Source organism: Hyla sarda, chromosome 6 (genome assembly GCF_029499605.1).
Source record: "Hyla sarda isolate aHylSar1 chromosome 6, aHylSar1.hap1, whole genome shotgun sequence".
Lineage (NCBI taxonomy): Eukaryota > Metazoa > Chordata > Amphibia > Anura > Hylidae > Hyla > Hyla sarda.
The window spans coordinates 28,920,173-28,947,932 of NC_079194.1; the positions used below are offsets into that span (position 1 = coordinate 28,920,173).

The 27,760-nt window shown below is 44.3% G+C and overlaps 1 long non-coding RNA gene across 1 annotated transcript; it reads right to left on the minus strand.

The window, feature by feature from the left end:
* LOC130276954 (uncharacterized) lies at positions 1–26,724 on the minus strand. Its single transcript, XR_008845310.1, has 3 exons — positions 26,613–26,724; positions 26,403–26,530; positions 1–204 (listed from the first exon to the last, which is right to left on the minus strand). It is a non-coding gene; the product is annotated as an uncharacterized LOC130276954 (long non-coding RNA).
* Positions 26,725–27,760: the final 1,036 nt, after the last annotated feature.

Sequence of the window (27,760 nt, forward strand, 5' to 3'; positions counted from 1 at the left end):
GTTTAGTTACGAATGCTGGCCAGTGGAGCACCCCTTCAATCTTTAAGTAGGTGGTACGTGTCACAGTAATATCTACATGATGCCATTACCCAAGGTCTCCAGCAGAACATTGCCCATCACAATGGCATCGGCTTGTCTTCTTCCTTCCTAGTGCACTCGGCTGCAAAACATGATTCACCAGGCCGCCCTCTTCTATTGGTCCATCTATTGTATGCAAGAGAAGAGCATAAATACTGTACAAGTTAACACTATGTAAAAAGAACTGTAATCACTGCCGGCCATTCTGGAGATGCTCTAGCTCAGTCATCTACACATCCCATTTTTGCTTCAACATCAACTTCAGATCCTGACTAGTCACGTATATGCCGACATGTATATCCACCCTTTCGAAAGTGATGTTGTTGAAACATAAATTATTATTGACTTCACCCGTCAGTGGTCTTTATGTTATGGCTGGTCTGTGTATAGAGACACACAACACAATGGCTCTCTGATCTGCACTGTTGCCTTACAGCACTGGGGATGTGAGTTTGAAGCCAACCGGGGTTAACTGCATGGAGTGTATGTTCTCAATGCCTTGCCTCCAGGTAGTTCTTTTACCTACTGCTCCCAAACCACACACCGGTATGACTGACACTCTGTAAAATAGGCACTGGTAGGTAAGTAGCTGGGACTGGGAAATTAGATAATGAGCTCCAGTGGGGTCAGGGAATGGTATGAATTTTGACAACCTCTGTACAAAGCTGTGAAAAAAAAATTGTCACTATTAAAGAAATAGGAAATAGATAGATCTGATATAGTGTTAGGCACAGCTAAAACAGTGAGGCATAACAACATTACACAGAAGGCAAAATTTAGTTCTAAGCTGGTGAGGGCCCTGGTCAAAAGAACTTACAATCTATGGGGTAATAGCGGCTCTGCTCACAAGAGCTTACAATCTATTATCTGTGTACCTGTTGTTAACAAAAAACGTTTTATATAATGTAGATATTACCATTATATGTATATTTGTAATATAAATGTGTATATTTTTGGGTGAAAAAATGCTGTCCCTGCAGCTATTGCCTGTGTGTCTCTATCAATAGCTCACTGATCTGCTTGTCCTCAGTGTATAGAGCCCTGCTTGTCCTCAGTGAACAGAGCCCTGCTTGTCCTCACTGTACAGAGCCCTGCTGGTCCTCAGTATAACGAGCCCTGCTTTTCCTCAGTGTACAGAGCCCTGCTTGTCCTCAGTGTACAGAGCCCTGCTTGTTCTCAGTGTACAGAGCCCTGCTTGTCCTCTGTGTACAGAACCCTGCTTGTCCTCAGTGTACAGAGCCCTGCTTATCCTCAGTGTACAGAGCCCTGCTTGTCTTCAGTGTACAGAGCCCTGCTTGTCTTCAGTGTACAGAGTCCTGCTTGTCTTCAGTGTACAGAGCCCTGCTTGTCCTCAGTGTACAGAGCCCTGCTTGTCCTCAGTGTACAGAGCCCTGCTTATCCTCAGTGTACAGAGCCCTGCTTGTCCTCAGTGTACATAGCCCTGCTTGTCCTCAGTGTACAGAGCCCTGCTTGTCCTCACTGCACAGAGCCCTGCTTGTCATCAGTGTACAGAGCCCTGCTTGTCATCAGTGTACAGAGCCCTGCTTGTCCTCAATGTACTGAGCCCTGCTTGTCCTCAGTGTACAGAGCCCTGCTTGTCCTCAGTGTATAGAGCCCTGCTTGTTCTCAGTGTACATAGCCCTGCTTGTCCTCTGTGTACAGAACCCTGCTTGTCCTCAGTGTACAGAGCCCTGCTTATCCTCAGTGTACAGAGCCCTGCTTGTCCTCAGTGTACAGTGCCCTGCTTGTCCTCAGTGTACAGAGCCCTGCTTGTCCTCAGTGTACAGAGCCCTGCTTGTCTTCAGTGTACAGAGCCCTGCTTGTCCTCAGTGTACAGAGCCCTGCTTATCCTCAGTGTACATAGCCCTGCTTGTCCTCAGTGTACAGAGCCCTGCTTGTCCTCACTGCACAGAGCCCTGCTTGTCATCAGTGTACAGAGCCATGCTTGTCATCAGTGTACAGAGCCCTGCTTGTCCTCAGTGTACTGAGCCCTGCTTGTCCTCAATGTACAGAGCCCTGCTTGTCCTCAGTGTACAGAGCCCTGGTTGTCCTCACTGCACAGAGCCCTGCTTGTCCTCAGTATACAGAGCCCCGTTTGTCCTCAATGTACCGAGCCCTGCTAGTCCTCAGTATTCAGAGCCCTGCTTGTCCTCAGTGTACAGAGCCCTGCTTGTCCTCAGTGTACAGAGCCCTGCTTGTCCTCACTGCACAGAGCCCTGCTCATCCTCAGTATACAGAGCCCTGTTTGTTCTCAGTGTACAGAGCCATGCTTGTCCTCAGTGTACAGAGCCCTGCTTGTCCTCAGTGTACAGAGCCCTGCTGGTCCTCAGTGTACAGAGTCCAGCTTGTCCTCAGTGTACAGAACCCTGCTTGTCCTCAGTGTACATAGCCCTGCTTGTCCTCAGTGTACAGAGCCCTGCTTTTCCTTAGTGCACAGAGCCCTGCTTCTCCACCCACATTTTCTGTATTTTGTCTCCTCCACTATACACATTGTTTAACCAATGTATATTACAAATATACATATAATAGTATTATCTACATTATATAAAAAGTATTTGTTAATAACATTAAGTTTTAACTCCTTAAGGACCAAGGACGTACCGGTACGTCCTTGGTCCTGCTCTCCTGATATAATGCGGGGTTACACAGTAATCCCACGTCATATCACGGCGGGCCCGGCGTCATAGTGAAGCCGGGACCCGCCTATAATAGCACGCAGCGCCGATCATGGCGCCGCGTGCTACTAACCCTTTAGCCGCGCGCTCAGAGCTGAGCCGCGCGGCTAAAAGCGAAAGGGAAAGTTGCCGGCTAGCTCAGTCGAGCTGTTCAGGATAGCCGCGGCTAATCGCGGCATCCCCAACAGCTTACAGGACAGCGGGAGGGCCCCTACCTGCCTCCTCGCTGTCCGATCGCCGAATGACTGCTTAGTGCCTGAGATCCAGGCATTAGCAGTCATGAGGCAGAATCGTTGATCACTGGTTTCTTATGAGAAACCAGTGATCAATGATGAAGATCAGTGTGTGCAGTGTTATAGGTCCCTATGGGACCTATAACACTGCAAAAAAAATGTGAAAAAGTGAAAAAGGGAAAAAGGGAAAAGTGAATAAAGATCATTTAACTCCTCCCCTATTAAAAGTTTGAATCACCCCCCTTTTCCAATAAAAAAAAAACACAGTGTAAATAAAAATAAAAATAAACATATGTGGTATCACCACGTGCAGAAATGTCCGAATTATAAAAATATATCATTAATTAAACCGCTCGGTCAATGGTGTGTGCGCAAAAAAATTCAAAAGTCCAAAATAGTGCATTTTTGGTCACTTTTTATATCATTTAAAAATGAATCAATAAGTCCTATCAATGCAAAAATGGTACCGTTAAAAACTTCAGATCACGGCGCAAAAAATGAGCCCTCATACCACCCCATACACGGAAAAATAAAAAAGTTATAGGGGTCAGAACATGACAATTTTAAACGTATTAATTTTCCTGCATGTAGTTATGATTTTTTACAGAAGTCCGACAAAATCAAACCTATATAAGTAGGGTATCATTTTAATCGTATGGACCTACAGAATAAAGATAAGGTGTCATTTTTACCAAAAAATGTACTACGTAGAAACGGAAGCCTCCAAAAGTTACAAAACAGCGTTTTTTTTTTCAATTTTGTCGCACAATGATTTTTTTCCCCGTTTCACCGTAGATTTTTGGGCAAAATGACTGACGTCATTACAAAGTAGAATTGGTGGTGCAAAAAATAAGCCATCATATGGATTTTTAGGTGCAAAATTGAAAGAGTTATGATTTTTTAAAGGCAAGGAGCAAAAAACGGAAATGCAAAAACGGAAAACCCCCCGGTCCTTAAGGGGTTAAGAGATTTTTTTGGGGGCAAGCTAAAAATTGTGGCTGTTTAAATAATGTGAGAGTCACATTCTAGAGAACAGGTGCAGCACTAGAAAAACTATAGCTATAATGCAAAGAAAACAATAAGTTGTATATAAAATTGTGAACTGCAGCTGTCACTCAAAAGTTAGATATCAATTCATAGTGATACAAAAAGACTCAGGATAGCCTCAAGCTAAAAGAGTAAAATAAGTTTTTAATCATCTTGTTAGACAGTGCTATAGGTAGACATAATTGTTACAATGCTTATGGTTCGCTAGGCTACAGAACCAGGTTACACTTTTAACAGTTCCCCTTCCTTGGGTCCTAGCAATGGCTCTGAGTACTCAGATACCCTCAGGACTTATGGTAGGCTAGAATAGTAGGACCAATTAACAGTTGAAAAAAATTCACACGTACTCACAAGTGACAAAAGCTAAAATAAATGGAAACGTATCATTACGTTTTAGTGGCCAATGGGATTGGTATTATTGCAAGGAGAAGTTGTCTTGCAAAAAGGTTTAGCTAAAGTGCAAACAACATCAACAGAACAACACAGACTAAAGGAAATATCCAACAACAACAGGGCCCAGAAACTTAATAGGAGGAAGTGTGCAATATGCCTGAAAAACTTCCAAAATTAATATAGAGTTAAACTTCTTTGAGAAGATCTCCCAAAGTGACACACAAAATGTGGCCTTCTATAGTTGTGATCCTCTCAAAAAATATGGACACTATCCATAATGAGATGTGGTCTGAATGAGTCGGTGGTCTTCTCAAAAATGTGATCTTTGGAAGAAGGTTCACTTTCATCAACAATTCTTTATTATGATCACAAGACCCTATTACAAAAAGCACATATCAAAAGACAAACGGGGAGATTTATCAAAACCTGTGCAGAGAACATTTGCTATAGTAACCAATCAGATTGCTTCTTCCATTTTTAAAGAGACCTCTGAAAAATGAAAGAAGCAATCTGGTTGGTTGCTATGGGCAATTGGGCAACTTATAAATCTCCCCCAAAATCCATAAATTGGGTTGGCTTTATTACAGAGAGCTAGTAACCAGATTCTCCTAATGGAAATCCCAAACTTCCCGACGCGTTTCCCCATATATCTAATTGCAAAATATGGTTTATCAGGGGGATTATAATAGTGGTATGCAAAAGGGGAGATATATAAAATTATTTCACAATACATAAATATCCAGACTTACAAAAATATGCATACATACAGATTTCAGTTACAAAGCAACAGAGTACATTAAACAAACTAGCAAGACATATCCATAGGATTCACAGCAGTTATTGCGAGGTCATATGGATGGATCATGATACATTGATAAATGTAGTTTCATGTGGAGGTGCCTAAAAGGGAACTCCACTGGAAAACTGGTGCCAGAAAGTTTTTACAGTTAAGTGGGTACTTCAGTGGAAATTTTTTTTTTTAAATCAACTGGTGCCAGAAAGAAAAACAGATTTGTAAATTACTTCTATTAAAAAATATTAATCCTTCCAGTTCTTATCAGTTGCTGTATACTAAACTTTTCTTTTTGAATTTCTTTTCTGTCTGACCACTGTGCTCTCTGCTGACACCTCTGTCCATGTGAAATTGTCCAGAGTAGGAGCAAATCCCCATAGCAAACCTATGCTGCTCTGGACAGTTCCTGACATGGACAGAGCAGAAGGAGTTTTAGCAAAAAAAACACTGGTTTGATGAGGCGCTGCACAGATTTTTTTCAGTAAAGACTCGAGTAGCACAGGACAATGTAAATTGTATTGGTATATCGGGGACAACGCGTTTCGGCATACACGAATGCCTTCCTCAGGTCAACTTACAGTTCTAAAAACAAAATAAATACATATGTACAAATATAGAAAATGTACTTGCTTTAGAGATAAAAAGAGGCAATAATTTGCCATTGGTAAAATGTGCTGCCACGGGATTGGCTTTAGAAAGAGAAAATGAAAAATAGATAATAAAAAGTAAAAAAGATATAAAATACTGACTGTTAAGTGAGAAGATACTAGATGGATAGTGGTGCGCATAGATAACATGCTGAAGAAGAGAAAATCCAGAAGGTTATATCTATAAGCAAGATATAGCCAAACCTATTAGCGTGGTGGAATGGTACGAAGAAGATGCCAAAATGTATATCTATATATACACAGATTAATGGGACGTGCTCAGATACGAACATATTTTGGTAAATTAAAGTGGCACTTACATGGCCCTTTAATTCGCCAACATATGTTCGCATCTGATCACACCCCATTAATCTGTGTGTATATATATATATATATATATATATATATATATATATATATATATATATATCCACTGCTCAAAAAAATAAAGGGAACACTTAAACAACACAATGTAACTCCAAGTCAATGACACTTCTGTGAAATCACACTGTCCACTCAGGAAGCAACATTGATTGACAATCAATTTCACATGCTGTTGTGCAAATGGAACAGACAACAGGTGGGAATTATAGGCAATTAGCAAGACATCCCCAAAAAAGGAGTGGTTCTGCAGGGGGTGACCACAGACCATTTCTTAGTTCCTATCCTTCCTGGATGATGTTTTAGTCACTTTTGAATGCTGGCGTTGCTTTCACCCTAGTGGTAGCATGAGACGGAGTCTACACACAAGTGGCTCAGGTAGTGCAGCTCATCCAGGATGGCACATCAATGTGAGCTGTGGCAAGAAGGTTTGCTGTATCTGTCAGTGTAGTGTCCAGAACATGGAGGCGCTACCAGGAGACAGGTCAGTACATCAGGAGACGTGGAGGAGGCCATAGGAGGGCAACAACCCAGCGGCAGGACCGCTACCTCCGTCTTTATGCAAGGAGGAGCACTGATAGAGCCCTGCAAAATTACCTCCAGCAGGCCACAAATATGCATGTGTCAACTCAAATGGTCAGAAACAGACTCCAAGAGGGTGGCATGAGGGCCCAACGTCCACAGGTGGGGGTTGTGCTTACAGCCCAACACCGTGCAGGATGTTTGGCATTTGCCAGAGAACACTAAGATTGGAAAATTTGCCACTGGCTCACACTGAGCACATGTGAAAGAGTCTGGAGACGCTGTGGAGAACATTCTGCTGCCTGCAACATCCTACAGCATGAGTGGTTTGTAGGTGGGTCACAATGATGTGGGGTGGCATTTCTTTGGGGGGCCGCACAGCCCTCCATGTGCTTGCCAGAGGTAGCCTGACTGCCATTAGGTACCGAGATGAGATCCTCAGACCCCTTGTGAGACCATATGCTGGTGCGGTTGGCCCTGGGTTCCTCCTAATGCAAAACAAGGCTAGACCGCATGTGGCTGGATTGTGTCAGCAGGTCCTGCAAGAGGAAGGCATTGATGCTATGGACTGGCCCACCCGTTCCCCAGACCTGAATTTGATTGCCAATGCCACATTGCAGCACAAACTGTCCAGAACTTGGCGGATGCTTTAGTCCAGGTCTGGGAGGACATCCCTCAGGAGACCATCCGCCACCTTATCAGGATCATGCCCAGGCATTGTAGGGAGGTCATATGGGCACGTGGAGACCACACACACTACTGAGCTGCACTATGAACTGCGCTAATCTAAACTGGCTGTTGGGCATCCTGCGCGGCCGTCTGCTGAGAAGACAGAAAGTAGGTTGGAGGGGACAGCGAAAGGGAAGAACAGAGCGAAGAATAGAAAGTACAGAGCTCCAGAAAGCTTTAGCAAGAGGACAGGTCCACCACACATGGAGCATGGTACCCCTAACAGCACAGCCCCGAAAACATAAAGGAGAAGCACTGGGAATAATAGAGTGTATTCTCGTGGGGACATAGTACGCCCTATGCAATATTTTCAGTGTTGTCTCAGTAAGAGTCACTTGCCAGCTCCCCCTACTCAGGGTATCGCAGCAATCCTTCCATTCATCCAGTGTCATCTCCATGCGAAAATCTGCCTCCCACTGCAGCATGAAAGGCAATTTGGTGTCAGGTGGGGGGGGGAATATAGCAGGCCATATACTATGGCCAGAAGCCCTCGCCTGGAGGGACTATACAGCATGAGACGTTCAAACCTAGTCAACTGAGGTACTGCACGTGTGGGAAAAGTAGAATGTAGGAAGGAAAAGATCTGGTGCATGCGGAAATGTTCTGAGGGTGGCGGGCGAAATTGTAAAACGAACTCATCCTTAGTGAACAGTACACCACGAGTGTGGAATTTATGTGCATTAGTCAAGGACTGTGAAGACCACCAGTGGAAGAGGGAATGATCCATACCAGGCAGGAAAAAGGGGTTGCGGAGGATGGGAAGAAGGGGAGGAGAGCGGGACTGTAGATGAAAGTGAAAGCGGACCAGTCGCCAAAGGGAGAGAGAGTGAAGGGTAAGAAAAGCAGAATAAGGGACGTATTTAGCGACAGGTTGAGTGGACCACATTAGGGAAGAGAAGGAGTGGGGAGAGATGAGAGAAGATTCGAGATGGACCCAGATAGGACTGTCACCATCCGCCAAGAGCCATGCCATTTGGCCCAGCCTGGCAGCGTAATAGTACTTAAAAAAATTGGGGAGAGACATACCCCCCAAACTCTTGTGAAAGTGCATGGTACTACGTGCTATGCGTGGGGTCCTAGACTTCCATATAAATCTAAAGATGTTGGTTTGTAAGGTCTTGAGATCCGCCGTTGAGATCGGAACTGGTAGGGTTCGGAACAGGTATAGTAGTTTGGGCAGAATCACCATTTTAACCGTATTCACTCTACTGATCCAAGATAGGTACGGCCTATCCCAAGTGCGGATGTCCTGTCTAATAGATTTATATAGGGGCGGGTCATTTGCACCGTAGAGGGAGGCAACAGCAGGGGTTAAACGAACACCTAAATAAGACAGAGTAGGAGCTGGCGGGGGGAAATCAAAGTTTAGGGAGATCAACTATTGCGCGTGCTGAGGGGTGTTAACGTAGAGCATCTCGGATTTAGAGGGATTAATCTTTAGACCAGAGCAAGCCGAAAAATCAGCCAGCAAACTAAACAAATTAGGTAAAGACGAAAGGGGGTGCGTCAGGTACAAGAAGAGGTCATCAGCAAATAAACATAATTTATGGGTGGAATCCTTAATCGTGACCCCCAGCACTGTAGGGGAAGCACGCAGGAGTCTCGTCAGGGGCTCCATCGCCAGAGCAAAAAGAGCAGTGGACAACGGGCATCCCTGGTGAGTACCCCTCCTAATGACTATCGGAGAAGGAGACGAGGTGGGGAGTTTAAGGAAAGCTGTAGGGCTGGAATATAGCAGGTGAAGTATATGCATAAAAGGCTCGGTGAACCCCATGTTATGAAGGACCCCCAGAGGTACGGCCATAGGACAGAATCGAAGGCCTTCTCTATGTCTAAGGCCAGTAGCATGGCAGGTGTAGAGGTGGAAGAGGCCCAATGTATAAACCCCTGTCACGATTCGGCAGGCAGGAGGTGGATCCTCTGTGTCAGAGAGGGATTGGCGTGGACCGTGTCGGTGGACCGGTTCTAAGTAGCTACTGGTTTTCACCAGAGCCCGCCGCAAAGCGGGATGGTCTTGCAGCGGCGGTAGCAACCAGGTCGTATCCACTGGCAACGGCACAACCTCTCTGACTGCTGAGATAGGCATGGTACAAGGGATAAGGCAAGAGCAAGGTCGGACGTAGCAGAAGGTCAGGGCAGGCAGCAAGGATCGTAGTCAGGGGCAACGGCAGGAGGTCTGGAACACAGGCTAGGAACACTCAAGGAAAGGCTTTCTCTGGCACAAGGGCAACAAGATCCGGCCAGGGAGTGCAGGGGAAGTGAGGTATAAGTAGGGAGTGCACAGGTGGAAACAAATCAAGCTAATTGGGCCAGGCACCAATCATTGGTGCACTGGCCCTTTAAGTCTCAGAGAGCTGGCGCGCGCGCGCCCTAGAGAGCGGAGCCGCGCGCGCCAGCACATGACAGCAGGGGACCGGGACGGGTAAGTGACTTGGGATGCGTCTCGCGAGCGGGCGCGTCCCGCTGTGCGAATCGCATCCCCGACGGCCATGTCAGTGCAGCGCTCCCGGTCAGCGGGACCGACCGGGGCGCTGCAGGGAGAGAGACGCCGTGAGCGCTCCGGGGAGGAGCGGGGACCCGGAGCGCTCGGCGTAACACCCCCAGAACTTTTCTTACATTGTCTGCCGCCTGCCTCCCCGGTATGAATCCCACTTGGTCTGCGTGAATGACGCGGGGAAGTACAGTGTTCAGTCTGCGCGCCAGTATAGACTTCAAGATTTTCGTGTCCAAATTTAATTAAGGAGATAGGGCGGTAATTGGAGACCAGGGAGGGATCCTTCTGGGGTTTAGGAATCACCGTTATAAGAGCATCTAAATATTCGGGGGGGCAGGGAGGGGGCTCCACAGAGACAATTATAAAGTTTAACCAGGTGTGGGACTAGGATAGGGGAGAATTTCTTATAATATATTGCGGACAGCCCGTCAGGGCCAGGGGCCTTCCCCAGTTTCAAAGATACTATCGTATTCGAAACATCTTCATACGTGAATGGTGCATTTAAGAGTTTACTCTCAGATTCAGTTAACGAAGGGAGAGAAGCAGAATTAAGGAAGGTGTGCTGACGGGTAGCAAAGTTAGGCGACTGGTCAGGGACAGAATAGAGTTTAGAGTAGTAAGTGTGAAATGCTTGGTATATCTTGTGAGAGTGGGAAGACCGGGAGCCAGGATGCAGCTGGATGGTGTGGACATAATTAAGCCTTTGTTGACTGCGAAGCATATTGGCAAGCAGCCTATCCGGCTTATTGGCATAGCGATAGTAGGTAGCCTTGGTCCACCTTAGCGCTGTCTCCACTTTAGTGGATAGGACAGCATCCAGCCGCAACCTGGTATCCCTGATAGCAGTGTGTAGGTAAAGAGAGGGGTTACGCTGATGAGCTATAGTGAGACGGGAGAGTTTGTTTTACAATGTGAGTTGGTATTTGGAACGTTCCCTCTTCATTCATGATGCTAGTGAGATCAGCTTCCCCCTAATGAAGGCCTTGTGAGCAGACCACACCCAGATTGGATTAGAGTTCGAAGTAGCATTGGCCAAAAAGTATGAGGTGAGGTCCGCGGTAATGGATCCCTTAACTGCCGAGTTAGTCAGCATAGACTCATTAAGTCTCCAGGTAAAGGGGGTGATAGGACCAGCAATGAAATCCAGCTCCACACATACCAACTCATGGTCAGACCAGGGAGAGGTAATGTGTCTCGCGTACATAAGGCACGGCAGAGAGGAGGTGTTGAGAAGTAACCAGTCTATGCGACTGTAATTTTTCTGGGAGGAGGAATAATAGGAGTACCCCCTCGCTCGACCATTGTGTTCCCTCCAAGCATCTGCCAGTTGGAGGGATTGAAAAGCTGCAACTAACCTCTTCTGCAACGCTCTAGATCTGCACAAGGGACTAGGAGTGGACCTATCCAACACACCATCAAGGACAAAGTTGAAATCACCAGCCCACAACAGAACATCATAAGAATAAGAAAGGATAAGAGAACAAAGGGAAAGAAAGAAAGAAAGATATAGGGGAGGAATTGGGAGTATAAGAGTTAAGTAAACAGACCTGCTTACCGTACAGGGTGCCCAACAGCAAGATGTACCTGCCATCAGAGTCAGTAAGAACGCGGGTCACCTCAAATGGGAACGTATTTTTCAGGTAAACAAGTACCCCCCCCTGCTTTTGGAGACGAAAGATGAGACATAAAACCTGGAGTACTGAGAGTGCATGAAGGCAGGGCAGGAGGATTGGGAAAAGTGAGTTTCCTGTATGCAAATTATGTCTGGGCGGTAGCGCCTATAGTCACTGAAGGCTTTCTTCCGTTTAGGAGGATAATTAAATCCCCTGACGTTATAGGAGATTATCCTACACATAGACCATGAGGCCAGGTAAGGCTAAGACAAAATGGACACACATTGACTAACCGACCACAAAACACGCAGACCCACAGACAAACAAAAAACAACACCAGCAAACCACGAACAATGCACTGAACAAACATAAGAGAGTCAATCTGGAAAGCGGGGCCGTATAATACAGCGGTTCCGCCTTCTTCCATCTCCTACGGAGAACAAAGGGCACATCGATCCAGTCACACCAGCCCTTCTAGAATCAGTGGTGTCAGAAGGTCAAATGAGAGAGAGTCACAGGTCTAGGTAAGTCAATCATAAGGGGCCATCCCCAAGCATCGCTGTGACTTGCACTGGGCCAAAGGGACCCTGGTCCAGGTCCTGGCGGGTCCGGGGCCCCTCCGAGGTAAGGCAGACGTGGGGGGCTGTTCCGGGGCAGTCCAGGGAATACCCTCTTTAGTGAGGGCGTTCTGGGCTTCAAGCAGGGAGCGGAACTGATAGGAGCGCCCCTTTAGCTGGCACATGAGGGAGAATGGAAATCCCCACTTCACCCCCTCACGGACCAAGGCCATCGTAATATGGCAAAATGTCCTGTGTCATTCCAGCGTGGACGGTGATAAATCCGAGTATAGGCGTACCTTAGCGGGCATTCCAGGTAGCGCCGTCAGGTTGCGAGCGGCGAAGAGCAAGGGATCTCTCACCTCGGGGTAGTGCAGTCGGAGGACCACATCTCTCGGCGCATCAGAGGACTTCGGGCGGCCCAGGGCCCTGTGGATACGGTCCATACGGAGCAGCTCTGGCTCATATTGCGGGAGCAGAGCCTGGAACATCACGTCAACCGCGGATTTCAGGTTAGTCTCCGATTCCGGTAACCCTCGAATGCGGATATTGGCTCTGAGGGAGCGGTTTTCCAAGACTTCTAGCTTAAGTTCAATAGCTTCAAGTTTGGCCGCATGTGTGTCTAGGTCGCGGCGGTCAGTCTCAGCGGCCTCCGCTAAGTCATCCAGCTTGTTTACGTTATCGGAGACCCTCTGGCCCAGGTCCTGTAATTGCGCCGTAAAGTCTGAGACTGCTTTTTGCAGTTCCATCTGGAGCAACTTCTTGACCTGGCGGAACATATCAGCCGGAGACATCTGCGCTAGGTCTGGTTCCCTCTCCCGTCAGATGCCATATCAGAGTGGTGTGGGGAGGCCGCCGCCACCACCATGTTAGTTTTCGGGGAGGCTCTGAAAAAGTCCGGAATGGACTGTGAGAGGTGCTGAGAAAGCTTCTTAGTCCGTGACCGCTGCCGCCTGGACATATCCGGGATCAGCTGGCACTGAAATCACTGCTATTGGAGCCCATAGGCCGCTGATTAGGGCTTAGATAGGTGAGACTGGCGCGGAGCTAACATCACCCACGTCTCTTCCGGTAAGCCGCGCATTTTGACTTGTTTTAAAGGAGTACTCTGAAGCAAACTTATCTTATCCCATTGTCAAGCCAGCAATAAGTTATATAAAAACCTCAATTACCTCCGTTGTCTTACTTCCACGCATCAATGACTTTTACGAAATCCGGAAGTACAGGCTGCCTGTCACAATTATGAATTTCGTTCCCCGTGCATGCTGAGGGTCGTTGCCATCTTGGTAACGAAATGTCACCTTGTTCAGGATTCTCCCCGCTCTATGCCGCCCCCCCCCCTCTAGTCACGACAAGATCACTCCCACCATTTACATATTCATGCAATCTTCATTTGCACAGCCGTCATTCGCTGGGCTGTGCAAACGCCTCACAATGCCTCTATCCTATCAACGTGAGTCGGACCCGCCTGCGCACTAATCCTTTCCCGGGACCGAACATGTGATCTCTTTAGGTCAATGATATACCTGGTAGTTACACTGCTGTAACTACCAGGGATATTTTGAAAACTGCTTAGTAAGTTTTACATGGTGGGCAAGGTCCGGCGCTAGACGCGCCTGCGCACATACACATTCCCCGTAATCGGTCATTTGATAACTGTAGTCCAATGATATCCCTGATAGTTACGCTGGTGTTACTACCAGGGATATTCTAGTAACAAGTCAGTAATCTTCATATCATAATGGAGGGGGAGGGAGAAACAGATTGGGGTGGGTTTAGGAGCATGGGTGGTGTTACTATTGAAATTATTAGGGAGGGGGGAGCAGGAGGGAGGAGAGGGGTTGAGGAGAAGGGAGGCACGGAGGGACAGGAACTTGCAACAAAGCAGCATGAGGATGACAATTTTTACGTCATCTTCCACACCACCATAACCAGGAAGTGGCATGAAATACGGAGCGCCACACCGGGAGAAAGGCTGGACCGATTGGAGCAAAAAGTATGTGGCCAGAGAGGTACAGCCATGGGGGACATTTGGAGGGTATAATTTTTTTTATTTAACTGTTTATTTTTATATTTTATAATCAATTTTTCATTTTAACAGTAAGGAAATCAAAAAAGAAAAAACAGACATTGAAAACAAATAAAAAGAAAATATATTGGTATTATCTTAATCCGAACCAATAAGTTGTTAGTCCTCTAATTGTATAATTCACTTAGACATGTCTTGTAATCATAACTTTCAGTTTCATGAAAGTACGTATCTAATTACAATAAGGAATAAGATTTGGCATATCACTATATGATACAGCAAGGTTGCCATGTGATGCCTTTCAAAATTATTAACAGTATTCATGCAACCTAACCATTATTCTCTATAACGTTAACAAAGAACATATTGTATACACAAATAGAGGTGTAATCCTCTCTATAATTTATAACAAGATCCATTTATAATGGACTGTGGATAAATGAATTATAAGATGACATATTTTGGCTAAAATGTGGTTCAGAGAATGGAGAAAAAAAAAGGGGGGGGGAGATAACAGTAGAAAAATTATAGTTAGAAAGACAGACAAATTAAGAAACATAAGATACTATAATGAAAAGTATATGCAAGTAGTGTTGAGCGGCATAGGCCATATTCGAATTCGCGAATATATGGACGAATATTCGTCATATATTCGCGAATATTCGCACATTCCTTATATTCTCGTTTTATTTTCGCATTTTAAATTAACATATGTGAATATTAGCATATACAACATTAACATACGCGAAAATTCGCATATGCGAAAAGTAGCATATGCAAATTTTCGCACGACAGTCTCACACAGTAGTATTACAGCCTTCTTTACACCACACAAGCTGGAAGCAGAGAGGGGTGATCACTGTGATGTGTACTGTGAAAAAAAAAAAAAAAAACGAATATTCGTAATTACGAATATATAGCGCTATATTCGCGAAATTCGCGAATTCGCGAATATGCGATATTCGCGAATAATATTCGAATTGCGAATATTCGTGAGCAACACTATATGCAAGCTCATGTGGTAGTATCCGGACCGTATAATTTTTTTAAAATCAGAATACTCCTTTAAGGACATTAAAGTTGGATCAGCCTGTAGTGTGGTGTTCCACTTTGATTTTGAGTGTGACTCCATATCCAGACCTCCATGGGTTAATAAATTTGATTTCCATTGATAATTTTTGTGTGATTTTGTTGTCAGCGCATTCAACTATATAAAGACGAAAGTATTTAATACGATTAGTTCAGTCAGATCTAGGATGCATTATCTTAGTGTTCCCTTTATTTTTTTTGAGCAGTGTATATTTTGGCATCTTCTTTGTACCTTTCCAGCACGCTAATAGATTCAGCTATATCTTGCTTATAAATATAACCTTCTGGATTTTATCTTCTTCAGTATGTTATCTATGCGCATCGCCATCCATCTAGCATCTTATCACTTAACAGTCAGTACTTTATATATTTTTTTTATTTTTTTCGCCCGCATGTGAATCCCAGCACGACTCTCACCTTCCTCAGCCTCTGCCTCACTGTGTCCCTGTCCTCCCAGCTCCGGTGCACATGTCTCCACCTTCTAGGGCGCGTGTCGGAGCTCTGTTTCTTAAAGGGCCAGTGCCCAATTTATTAAAGTGATTACACCTGTCCCCTGGTCCATATATTCCTGCCCCTCCCTTGCTTCCCTGCTGAATCTTTGGTTGTTTATGCCATAGTGAAGTCCTGTGTCTTGCTACTGTGTACCTGTTCCCTGTTTCCCTACCTACCTGTACCTGTGTACCTGCCCTGACCTTTTGCCATCTGCCACATCCTGCCAGTGTCCTTCCATGCCATGCCACCCCCAGCTACCTGTGTTGACGAGTCGTGCCAGGGGTAGCGACCTGGGTGATGTCTGCCACAGCAAGAACATCCCGCTTTGCGGCTGGTTCTGGTGAAGACCAGTGGCACCATGGACTCCGCTCCTTGGCATGGCTCACATCTACATCCACACAGGCCCAGAGGATCCACCACCTTCTGTCCACCTGCTGTGATTCCTAACAACTATATTCTAAATATTCCCAAAATTGTGAAGTACCGATGTTGGCGTTAAAAATTAGCATTTCAAATATTCGCGCTATACACTACTGATAACTTTTTTCCACTGTTTTTTTCCAGGATTTTTTTTTCCAGGGTATTCCAGGATTTTTTTTTTATTTGACTGTACTACAGGGGTTGTAAACTTAGTGTAGTTCATAATTTAGTGTCTTTACTTGTGCATGATGGCTGGTTTTGCTGTTCTTATGTGATCTTTGCCACAATGTTTCTTTTAAACAGCATATAAAATGAGTGCTGTCTCAACTTTCCCCAGGTTGCAATGTGGCCCAGGACATTACATCACTAGAAGGTGTTCAAAGGGAGCATGGCTGTGCTTCACTGCGTGGAGTGACCACTGGGTGGGAGGAAGATCATTCTTCCCAGGGCTGCAGGGAATTGTCCCAGGTGTGCTTCAATGGGTGGGGTGGCTGATGTTTGGGAGGGATAACAGTGACCTCACACTTACAAACTAGGGATCCTGGGACTTGTAGTTGGAGTTAAGAAACTCTAACAGGAAATAGTAATTTCACAAAAAGAAATCTGCAGCGTTATGGGGGCCATTTAGCCCCCAAACAAGCATAGATCCTTCCTAAGCATGTCCATTACTGTCTGGCAGCTAAGTGCCAAAATCACCTTATGGTGGATAACCCATTTAATACACCATTGGAAAGACAATAATTTTAGTGACTACCTTTTGGATTATGTTCTGCTCCTGATGTCTGTTTGTTTGTTTCAATGAAACAACTTTTAGAAGGGTTGAAGGAGTTTAAGAAGAATATATTTTGATCTGATGTATAGTTGTAGCCATGGTTATCTTGAGCAGATGAACCCAATACAGCAGTGTGTTGTGTTGGAATGTCCTAGTGTACCAGAGATCAAGATTAGGCCAGTAATGTAAAATGTACGCTTCTGTAAAACATTAAGATAACTCTTCTCAACATCAGGAGTGCAGCACAATATCTTAACACTCCAGGGATCAAGATGGCTACGGATGGCTACATTGGCTACAAGTCAAGAATAATGAAAGACTAAAAAGATTGCAAAAGAAAAATGGCCTGATACCAAATAAAAGTTTCAGTGTTAGAAAACAGAAATTTGGATCCATTTCTGACAGTAGAACAAAGCCAAATCTAGGGTCTGGCAAAGGAACAGCGGAAATTAATGGGCAGGAACAAAAAGAAACACCCAAAAAGAGACTCTACACATCGCTTCTGGATGTGAATCTTTTCACAATTTTCCGTATGGTACAAAAGTCATTACTGTAACAGATTAAAAGGCCTTTCTTACACAGAAGGAACAGTGGAAAACACTGTCATGTATTTAGCGCCTGACACCGAAATATGGCAATAAGACAAAAATATGACAGTACATGAGGGTTTACACAAAGCTTATTCCTACTAGTTTTTGATGCCTTTGGGTCTATTCACATGGCAGAATTTCCACTTGCGAAATTCCTCTTGCAGAATTCCACTTCAAATAAAGCCCATAGACTTCTATGGGATTCCACACTCTCATTCACACTTCTGAATTTCCGCTTGCGGAATTCCGCAAGCGGAAATTCAGAAGTGTGAATGGGAGTGTGAAATCCCATAGAAGTCTATGGGCTTTAATTTGAGGCAGAATTCCACAAGCAGAAATTCTGCTGTGTGAATAGACCCTTGCTGAGGATATTTGATGAAGAAAATGTGTCTGTTGTACCCACTGGTAAGTGCAAATATTAAAAGGGTTGTGTTGACTCCAGGTTGAGTTAGTGGTTTTGTTGTAGCTTGAGGGCCATAGATGGATCCTGTGCACCTTCTCTGTGGTCTCAATGCACTTTGTCAAAGGAGAACTTAAAGATTCCAGGATTTTTTTTTATTTGACTATGTTACAGGGGCTGTAAAGTTAGTGTAGTTCATAATATAGTGTCTGTTCCTGTGTGTGACGGTTTTCTCACAATTCCTCTGTGATTTTCACCCCAATATTTACTTTTAACAGCATACAACATGACTGTTGTCTCAGATTTTTCCCAGCTTGCAATGCGGCCGAGACCTGACATCACTAGTCAGCTGATGACAGGGAGTCTGTCTGCTTCAATGGGTGGAGGGATCGCTTGGTGGGAAAGAGATCAATCTGCAAGTAATGCAACAGCTGTAGGCACCCTGATTGAAAACCACAAGTCTTTTGAATGGATGCAGCTAATTTATGTTTCAATGGGTGGCTGATGTGTTAGAGGGAAGAAAATGGAATTGTGAGATTTGTAGTAAAAAAAAGAAAAGTCAAACAGGAAATACCAGTTCACAAAAAGCTAGCCACAGTGTTATGGTAATCTCACAACATAGCCATTTAGCCCCAAGACAAGCGCAGATCCTTCCTAAGCATGTCCATTACTGTCTGCCAGGTACTTACTAAAATCCCCTTATGGTGGATAACCTCTTTAACCCCTTAACAACGCAGGCCGTAAATGTATGTCCTGGTGCGGTGATACTTAACGCACCAGGACGTACATTTACGTCCTATACATGACCGCGAGCATCGGAGCGATGCTCGGATCATGCGTGGCAAATCCCGGCTGCTGATAGCCATTAACCGCTCAGATGCCGTGATCAATACAGATCACGGCATCTCCAGCTCTGCGGTTACTAAAATGGATGATCGGATTGCAGCAGGGAAATTGCGAGGGTCCCCAGCGGTGGAGCACCTGTGATCAGACATCTTATACCATATCCTTTGGATAGGAGATAAGATGTCTAGGGGCGGTGTACCCCTTTAAATAGCCTCCTACCAGGTGCAGCCCTTTAGGGTAGATACTAAGGAACTGTTTTCTACATGTGTCAGAAGTGCAAAACATGTCACATAAAGTTTTCTTGACAGTCAGCATTTAGAAAACTGCAGTCTACAGAGAGTTAAGAGTTAGAGTTTGGCGGTTGTCGAAGAAAAAAAAAATCGTATGAGAAAAGTGAGTTTTAATATGTTTGAATTAACAAGAAAAAAAATCTGAGCCAGAGGCCTTTGGAAACCCAAGCAAGATTGAAAAAGCTGGATCTGTGTTAGATGTTGCTTTAAAGTGTTGGTTGAAAGGATTTGCAGAGTGGAATTTGCCATGCAGAGAACCCCAGTGGGACAGTAGAGGAAAGAAACACAGGCTTTTCTTCCCTGTAACAGTAAGGTCAGTGAATTCAAGAGAAGAGAGGTGTCTCACTCAATGGTTCATAGAGATGCCGCTAATGAAGAAGGGAATGAGCGAGAGGACACAATGAACCGGACGCCATTTCTATCACATATATAAATAAAGACTTTAAAAACAATGGGACACGTAGGCAGCCGACACGAGGAGAACTGAGAGCAAGAAGGAAGCAGCAATGAGGAATAATTGGCTGCAAACAGCAAAAAAAAAGATGCCGAAGTAAAAAGGGAGAAAATAAAACTTTTGGATAAAAGAGTCCCTACAATTTGTTTTTGCTTCCTGCATCAGAAAACCTTTTCTTTGACGCAATTTTCACAGTCACGAAACTAATGATTTATTGTTTCTTCCTGTAGTTTTTCTGCATTAGTTGCAATTAGCCAAGTCATATATAGGGAAAACACTCGATGCTTTTTAATGTTTGAGGCGAGGAGGAAAAGGTCATAGCAGGCATATCATTCTTCCAGGGAATTTCATAGACGCACTTGTATTGTACGGTGCACAGCAGTAAAAGAGTGCAGAAAGTCATCGGTATAAAATTGTTTTAGTTGAATAAACTTAGCCATAGGAACCTCAAGCCAATGGTTGGGTCCAAGAATGGCCACACACAACAGTAGACCTCTGTATAATAATCGTATACAGGCTCCTTGTATACAGATTAGGGGATAAGTGTCTGATTGTGGGGGAGGGGGTCCACTTTCTGGAACCCCCTGTGATTTCTAGAATGGCACCTAACTTTCCCTGCCAAATACTCCAGCCTCCATCTTCCGAGATGTACTGGTTTTGGCAGTGAAGGTCCACTCAGCCAAATATCCCCCTTAGCTTTTCCCACCTCCGTTGGTGATTGGCTAAGCGGGCCGCCAATGCTGAGATGTGTACAACTCAGAAGGTGGGGGTCAGAGCTTTCTGCTAGGAGGAACTGGCCCTGTTCTTGAGATCATGTGGGGATCCTAGAGGGCGGACCTGTGGCAATCAGATACTTATGCCCTATAGAGTATGTTTTTTTTTGTTGCTGGATAACTCAAGATGCCCGTACACTTTAAATAAACATTAGCTAAACCATCAGAATATCTTAAGTGTTTTCAGGTGTATAATTCTCCCCCAGAGTCAGATGTTGGAGGGGTACCCGGCCCACAGACATCTTATCCCCAATCCAAAGAATAGGGGATAAGATGTCTGATCGCTGGGGTTCCGCCGCTGCGACCCCCGCGATCTCCGTGCAGCATCCTTGCCGCACCTGGCATTCTAAACAGTATGTTTAGAACGCTGGGTTTGTCACGCCCCCTCCCATAGACATGAATGGAGGGGGTGTGGTGTGTCATCATAATTGGGTGTGGCATGAAGACACTTCTCCAGCCGCCAAAACCCAGCATTCTAAAAATACTGTTTAGAATGCCGGGTGTGGCACGGAGATCTTGGGGGTGGGTCCCAGTGGCGGTACCCCTACGATCAGATATCTTATCCCTTATCCTTTTGATAGGGGATAAGATGTCTGTGGGTGGAGAACCCCTTTAAGCACATTTCATTTTTCACTCCCATACCATTGGGCCATTTTGAAACTTTGGCTGAGGTTAATGAACATGAATACAACGAGGCCCAGAGGGGGAAAAAAATATTGGCCGATTAAATATCTAGGGGATTTGGCCACCTTTACATGTGAGATGTTAGTTAGCATGATCATTTTATTTTCAAGGTAGCAATGGGCATCCTCACCTACTGCAAAAGGCAACATCCACAGCAAGTTGGCTACAGAACCTGCTTGTAAAGTTTGGTCGAAACTTAAATGGACAGAGACATAATTTTCATGACTTTGCTTCTATACACAACTACAATGGATTAAAACAAAGACATCATTATGTGATTAAAGTGCAGACTTTCAGCTTTAAAGGGAAAAAAAAATCAGATCAACTGGTAGCAGAAAGTTATACAGATTTGTAAATTACTTCTATTTAAAAATCTTAATCCTTCCAGTATTTATAAGATACTGTATGCTCCACAGGAAGTTATTTTCTTCTTGAATTTATTTTCTGTCTGTCCATAGTGCTCTCTGCTGACACCTCTGTCCATGTCAGGAACTGTCCAGAGCTGTCAGCCGCAGCATAGGATTCCTCCACATGACTCCATAACTTACTGTTGTTTTGGTCCTGAGGAAGGCGCGAGTGCACACCGAAATGCATTGTCCTTTTGCTAAACTTATCTGAATTAAAAATATCCCGTGCATTTGCTTGCTGATTGAAGTCTTCCTTATTGAACCGTATTACAGTAGCGCTCGAAGAACATACCCTTCCTGTTTTTGCTCTTTCACTTGTTCAAGTTATTATATTCCGCCACCTTCGGGTCATGGAAATTGGGTATCGAGCTGCAAACTGCTCTATGCCTACCACCTACCCCTGAGCTTTACTTACGTTGTGTTCCCCCATTTGCATTATTTGCTCAAGGTCAGTACGAAACCAACAGGTGTGGTGGGGGGTATTTGCTCTTCCTTTTTTTTTTTTTAGCACAAAACTACCACAACAGGAAGTGCCCCGCTTTTTTTCTCTGCATGGAAATTTTGAGGTGTGAACATAGCCTAAATGTACTTGTTTAGTCCTTGGAAATGTTTGGAGAACCTATAGAGAATGGATGGTGCCCCAGTCGAACCTGTTCATTACAACTTCATTCACTGGAGGGCCAATTGACGTCTGTTCTCGTGATTGGTGAATATTTATTTACAGTTTATGAATATTAACCTTTTTTACATCTTTATTTAGAGACATTTCTTGAGAACTTTTTCTCCAATTAGTTCTGTAGGACACGAGATGTAGATTCAGATTGTGAGCTTACATTACCATCCAGCCCAGCTTTTCTGTTGACAGCCCATGGATTTCCTGATAAATGGACCTCTATTTTATTGGCGTTTCCTTTGGGGACATCATTTTAATGTGGCTCAAGATCAATTGCTCAATCAGCAGCATGAAATCCTGCAGCACAATTCTGCGCCTCTTCCTCCATCATAGCGGCCATGTAGCTTCACGAACAACTCGCAAGAAACAGGGTCTTGTTTGAATTCACAAAAGCAAACCCAATATGTGACCTCATGATCTTGGCCTGACACAACCTGAATATACTAACATTAGTGAATAGTAAGATGTCAAAGTGATCCTAGCAATAAAAACAAAAAATACATTGCCATTTCTTGATTCAAAGTCAGAAGTGGTTTAAAAAGAGTGGTAAATATAAAGAAGGACTCACTGTCACCATCTTGCTGTATCAAATTCTGACTTTTCTTAGGATATCTCATGGATAAAAATGTATCCCCTATACGCTAGATAGGTGAAAAGTTTTAGATCACAGAGGGTCCGAGAGCTGACCCCCCCACAATCTCCTGTGGGGAGCCCCGGTTCTCCCCTTGAGTGGCGGCGTGTTACGAACCCCACCTAAGAGCTTGGGCTCCATACAGGAGATTGCGGGGGGGGGGGGGGTCAGCGCTCGGACCCTCTGCGATCTAAAACGTATCCCCTATCCTGTGGATAGGAGATAAGTTTTTATCCATGAGATATCTCCTTTAAAAATAAATCAACGAAAGAAAAAAAAACCTGCATAAAAATTGCGGTGCCCTCACTTTAAAAACAAACTGGGTGAGATTTATCAAAACCTGTGTAGAGGAGGAGTGCTGCAGTTGCTCGTAGCAATCAATCAGATTCCATTTTTTTATTTTAAAAAAAGTTCTCTGAAAAATAAGAGCAATCTGAATGGTTGCTATGGGCAACTGCACTACTCTTCCTCTACACGGGTTTTGATAAATCTGCTCCCACTGGGTGTAAAACTAACTATCCTTATGGTCTATTCACACGGCAGAATTTCCGCTTGCGGAATTCTGCCTCAAAGCCCATAGACTTCTATGGGATTCCGCACTCCCATTCACACTTCTGAATTTCCGCTTGCGGGGGTGCAAGTACACATTACACTGAGGCATTGATTCTCAACCAGGGAGCCAGAACACTCTGGTGGGAAATATGGCACTAACATTTTTAGATTTTTCTGCCCAGGCCTGCGCACCTGTGAGTCACAGGCATACAGAACAGGCGGGAGGGAGGGAAGTCTGTGTGCAGTGCCGGGACTCAGCAGAATGATGTGGATGGAGGGAAGGAGCAGGGGCAGCGCTGACAGAGGCCTACTCAGCTTCAAGAAGTGCACCCCCACCCTTCTTTCACTCCTCTACACCTCTCTGTGTCACCCCTCGTAACCTCTCTGTAACCCCTGGACACCCCTCTGTTATACCATACACCATTCTGTTACCCCTCTGTCACCCCTGTATACCTCACGGTTACCCTGTACACCCCTCTGTCACCCCTCTACATCAATCTGTCACCCCTTTAGGCTCCTCTGTCACCCGCGTACACCCCTCTACACCCCTGTCTCCCATGTACACCCCTCTGTCACTGTGTGGGGTAATGCAGGAGTCATTGTGTCTGCTTGTGTGGGGGGGGGGGGCTGGAGGCATTTGAGTCAGGCTGGAAACCAATCAGATTTCTTATTTCATTTTGCAAAGGCCTTGTTAAAAGTGAAAGAAGCAAGCTGATTGATTGCTATGGGCAACTGGTCAACTTTTCCTTTGCAAAGATTTTGATAAATCTCCCCCCTTGTGCATTGTGGGAAGGCTGAAGGCCTGTGTTTAGAGGAGGCTGGAGTCATTTGTTGGGAAAAGGGGAGGATAATGCTGGAAAAATGCAGAACCTGATACTAATATGCTTGTGCTGCAGGTTTTGCCCAAGAGTTTTGGCTGTCACAGATTATCATAATGTCCTGTGCCAGATGGGGAAGAAAAAAAAAAGAGAATTACTCTTTTCCAAGTGGTGCCCCAAGCCAAAAGGGGGGGGCACAATTTTCTGCTCGTGCCTCAGGAGCAAAAAGAGCTAGCTACAGCTCTGTCTGTAATGCACATCATGTAACAATGTTTAGCACTTATCTGATCGCTGTTATAAAAGCCTTGTAGTTTTCACACTTTGTTTAAAGATGTTTTATAATTTATGAAAAGAAACTTGTAAATGTCATAAATAATCATAATTTAACATTCTAATAGGCTATGGATAAATAAACACTTATTCACATAAATAAAAAGCTACACAGCTGTCTGGATTGCAGTGTGAATGTGGGAGATTCATAGGATAGTTTGGATATGAAGAGTGCTGTAAAAATGACACTAATGTGAAGAAACTCTTACAATAACATCATAGGTGTCCATAGCCATTAAATCATTTAATTAAAGTGCTGATTTGACTCTAAGTAAGGTTTGTGTTTATAATGTGAAAGTGTCCAAAACATTTCATCGTGTTTCATTCAGGCTTCAGTTTTCGAGAACTTTTGTAGTTTGCAGACTTTGTTTAAAGACATTTTATAATTTATGAAACGTCACTTGTACATTTTTATATAATATTTAATATAATTTAAATAAATAATTGCTATACATAAAAGCCAGGTAAGAAGTCCAGAATGGAAGGTATCTCTTTTCACTACATTCTCATGGCATGAAGGACATTTCCAAAAGAATCTGCATGTCCTACTGAATAACAGTATTATTTCACTAACCCAGCACACTCCCTATGCGTGTTACAGCAAAACAAAGTGTTCTATACCCCTATTGAGGCTCTCTGTAGCCCAGAAATGACCACTTTTAATAGCGATTCACCGCAAATAAATTCTAATCGAACTAGATTGTGGTGGACCACTGGGTGTAATGGCGGGACCACGGGTGTAGTGGTGTGAGTGGTGGGATCAGATAGTATTAACCCCTAGTGTTCATGAAGCCAGTGGGGTTTTCAGGTTCCGGAACACCACACACCCGGATTCTCCACTATCCCAGTAGTGAAATGAGAGTCCACAACCAGTTATGTTCAAACAGAGGCTTTACTGAGTAGAAGACAGGTGTAATTATCTTCACAGCTAAGGCCAGATTTCCCAGAGAGGTGGCCAGGACCCAGAGTACTTTGCAGCTTGCTGGACCAATATACCTGTAGCTAAATTGACTTGAAATTAGACTTGACTTGACTATGTGCAGGACTTAACTAATTGTAGTGACAGCAGACATAGACTTGAGACTTACTGGAGAGACTTGTAGCTTTTGTGGCCTTCCAGATGCTGATCACTTGCACTGAGATCTCTGGTTGTTGCTGCCTCAGCAAAGACTTGTTCTCAAAGAGAGTGAATGGACTAGAGCCCATTGGTCAAGCTGCGGGTCATAGGTTAAGCTGTTGCTCTCTGGGAGAACATGTGACAACAAATCATGTGACAACATAACATAACATGTGACAGCTTACAGAGTTCCTTGAGACCTCCCACAGGTCCTCTATACTAACTATGCATAGGGATCGTGTCTACGCATTAAAGTAATTCACACACCTTTATAAAACCATCAGGGGTGGAGACCTTGCAGGGGAACCCTCAGGTCACTGAGGGATTCAACCTGACAGGGCCTAAGGTCAGTACAGGACCATGTCCTGTACTGGGACATCACAGAATTTTTTCGGAAAATTTGGTGAATCCTCCGAATCAAATTTTTCCAAAAATGTGTTCTTCTCTAGTCGAAAACAATGGTAAATAACTTTTCCAGATGTGAATTCTATATTTAAGTTTTTTTTCAGATTTATGCCCATATGGGCTGCCACAATTAAATAAATAAAGCAATAAAAGATGAGAGATGGCACTCAAGTATATTCAGTGTCCAATGCTTTTATTTGAACAGTCAGCTCATACATACAGGCTGGCCATCCTGTATGTATGACCTGACTGTTCAAATAAACATATTAAGCATTGAATATACGTGGGTGCCATCTCTCATCTTTTATTGCATTATGGAAAAAGTTTTTTTCTGGATTGAGCATCACGGGGAACAGTGAAGCTGGTAATAAAAAGGTGTGGAGCTGCGGGGTATGTTCCTCACATGCACGGAGGCAGTGCCAATTTGCTGTATCTTTGATTAATTTAAACACACAAACCTAGATTTACCTTCCACCATCCCCTGGTGCCGGCGGTATCGCTGTCCCATCCTTTGTTGCTGTCTTCTTCCAGCTTCTGGGGGTATGTAACACTGCAGCTCAGCTGATCACTCACCTTGGCCAGTGTGACGTTTTGGGCTGGGGCACCAAGAAGAACATTGAGGTTAAATACATTCATTCAGGCGGGACACTGAATGAATAATAATGAAAAAACACCTACAAAAAGTGAACAACACCCCAATCTCCAGCTATGTATGTGGCACCAGGGCAATAGGCTAATAGATTGGCAGTTATTAATGCATAGAGAAGATGTACTGGGGGGGGAGGAGGGGGGGCAGAGGAGAGATATAATACTGATGATACTGCAGATATCCCCTTTAATAGATGATGAACAGCTGTTGGTATAACTGTAGTAGGAAGGGAAAAGTGCCCTCTAACTCTTGCCCGCCCTCACCAGCTGTCCCTACCTTTTGAGGGACCCACCTCCTTAACAGGGTGTCCTCAACCACGGTGCTGTTGCCTCACCTATTATAAAGTGAGGGATAAAAACAACAAACTAGATATAGATTGAGGCAAGGTAAATATTAGCAAAATGTATAGCGAGCCCAGGAACCTTTGCGGCATTACACACAGCTGGGTGAAAAAATAGTGACACATAAAAATAGTACACATACAAGATATAGTATAATGCCTAAGTAGGGTATCAGTAGGTTACAATGCCCAAAAGCAAATTAGCGGTATGGCGTTCAATAAAATATTGTTCCAAATACTGTTCCAGCGCATTTCCCCAATCTAGTCTCACACAGGTTCATCAGGGAACACTTTAACAACAAGAATATGGGTACATTAGAATACCGGATGAATCAATACAGCATAACCTAAGCAGGTAGTAGCAAATAGCACAACCTGTCAGGTGGTATTATCACACATACATTTGATAATCAAAGATAGATAGGTGATGTCACACAAATTACAATACATCCCAGGACTGAAAAAAACAGGTTGGCAAGTTATTACTCCCTCACAACATCACACCCTGCTATGTAATAACCATGGTGTATGGTATATAATCAATACCAGCAGTCTAAATAGGCTGCCACATTGTCAACACCCAAATATGTTAGTATGTGTTAGTATATGCTGATAAACCACCAGGTGTGTAATGGCATACACTGGGGATACTTATCAATGCAGATGGTGATCACCATAACCGCACGTCCCTGATGTAGGCAGGATCACATCACCCCAATGGTGGGCGATGGAAGGGCCGACCTAGCTGATGTGCTTACAAGCCTGATCTTACATAGTTACATAGTTAGTACGGTCGAAAAAAGACATATGTCCATCAAGTTCAACCAGGGAATTAAG